This window comes from Hyalella azteca, unplaced genomic scaffold (genome assembly GCF_000764305.2).
Source record: "Hyalella azteca isolate HAZT.00-mixed unplaced genomic scaffold, Hazt_2.0.2 contig3943, whole genome shotgun sequence".
Taxonomy (NCBI): Eukaryota; Metazoa; Arthropoda; class Malacostraca; order Amphipoda; family Hyalellidae; genus Hyalella; species Hyalella azteca.
In genome coordinates, this window is record NW_025934171.1 from 1,732 (window position 1) to 3,904 (window position 2,173).

General features: G+C 35.0%; 1 long non-coding RNA gene across 1 annotated transcript; it reads right to left on the reverse strand.

Moving 5' to 3' along the window:
* Positions 1 to 694: 694 nt before the first annotated feature.
* LOC125177664 lies at positions 695 to 1,502 on the reverse strand. Its single transcript, XR_007156610.1, has 3 exons — positions 1,459 to 1,502; positions 1,075 to 1,172; positions 695 to 758 (listed from the first exon to the last, which is right to left on the reverse strand). It is a non-coding gene; the product is annotated as an uncharacterized LOC125177664 (long non-coding RNA).
* Positions 1,503 to 2,173: the final 671 nt, after the last annotated feature.

A 2,173-nucleotide genomic window follows, 5' to 3' on the forward strand; every position in this document is an offset into this window, starting at 1 on the left:
AAGGGCAAGCCAGAATGAGGGCAGTGTGTAAACCTGCTTTTACCTGTGTGTTATTATTTCTTACTATTTCTCATTCAATTAATACTTTCTTATTCTTTTAATAAACTGTATGTTGAATGACGATTACTGCTGAATTTCATTTGTCCATTTAATTGTTGAGTGGTTAATCATCATTTGATCTTGGCATGCTACACCTTTTTAGGAAGCTCCTTGTCAATGCTACAACATATTAAAAGTTCAGCTCTCTAGTTCTGAATTTCAGAGTTTCAGTGTCCTCCCCAAAAATTAGGCCACAGCTAAATTGACAGACTAAAATTTAGCGATTAGCTATAATTGAGCAAAATTTTTTGGTGCTTTTTGATTAAGCGTTATAAATGCAAACTTTTCAGTTAACGTATTAATGGTTATCAAAGCTAACTTTTCAGTTAACTGTGCCCACCACTGATCATGAGTCAACCAATGACCAATTACTTTATCCTCTAATAGAGAATAAAAGATTGCTTGGAGAATAATGGAAATTTACAAATAGAATGAGAATGGAAGTAATCCACAGAAATAATAGGTTTCCCAACTCCTCAAAAATTTTTGCATAGGCTAGGTAAGAGACAGCAAATATTATATACCTGATTCATAAACAGGGTAGAAGTGTGCGGTGGTGAGGTTTGATTGGCATTAGGATCCTCAACCTGAGCTTCCATCTTACATGGCACCCAAGATGAGGGTGGAGGTGGGGGGCTGAGATGTTCAACTGAACAAGCCTGTAGCAGAAGAAAAAGAGAGGACAATGAAAGGTCTTGAAGTAATACATATTATTTGAAAGAAATTATAAATAGTTATCAATAGGATTCCTTTCTATTCATTTTTATCTATCATTTCTTAGAAGTTCTTGCTAACCTTTGATTTTATTTACTATTGAAATGAAGTAACAAGTTCAGAGATATCATCTTACAAAATTATGATTCTGAAAGCCTAACTAAAAGATTCCATAGATGATTGAAAAATGAAATATCATCCTTCAAATTTTTTCAAGAAGATATTTGCAGGCATGTCATATGCCTGCAAGGCATCCATTACCTCATCATACAGGAATGGTTCCTCCTTCACAGTTACATCCTCAGTCTCATCTCCAAGCTCCTCTTTGATGTTGTGTGCAGCAGCAACCATTTCTATGGCTGAAAAATAGGTTGATAAGGGGCAAGACCTCACAAAGTATAATTAATTTCCCCAAATTAACAGATCTGGTGAGCTTCAGACAAAACGGTGAGATTTCCTCAGATATGAGGAGATGGAAATCTATTAGAGAATATATTTCTACACATTGAGACTAAATCTTATGGGGCAACTTCACATAAACTATAACATGCAAAAAATAAGATAAGCAGAAATTACACAGAGCAATAGACAATTAACTGCTGCATTTTGATAAGTGAAGAGTAGGCCATAAATAAATTGACTTACCTTCAGACTTGACTTTGCCCGCACCAGGAGACACTCTAGTGAGGCTCTGCTCAGGACATCTCCCCTCCTGACTGCATCATCAGCGATATGGTGCAGCACAACGCAGCATTCTTTGGTAATGGATGCCATCTCCATATATGGTGATCATGAGTCAATGCAGTTTATCTTTAAAATCTATCAACTTTTGTAGCAAAGGTACAAGCACTGGAGGGGATGTATAGAAATAGATAGAGGCTCAAAAGATAGACCTCAATTCCAACAACTGCAATAAAATTTAACTGGCTCACGTTAGCTTAAGCACCTAATTATTTGCTTGTTCCTTGTTGCATTGATGATTGCAGATGGACATTTACACCCATAAAATGGAATGATTCAACAAATGTAACTGTAACTTGGTGAAATTTAGTTAATAAATACTTAATTTTATTGAATCATACTTAATAATGAGTTAAGTAGCATGATTTGGTCTTGAACATATGAGCACAAAAAATTTCAGAACATTTCAAGTGAAGTCAACTGACCAATATTTGGTCAATATGATCTTCTCACCAACAATTAGTGCAAGATATGTCAAAAATTTGCATACCATTTGGTCAAGATATGCGTATAAGGTTTCAAAATTTTCATGAGATTTTTCCAACTCACAGCACACTTACTTGAATTTTGCACTATGTCAAAACTGTAAAAACTTTGTCCAAGTTCACATATACCAATT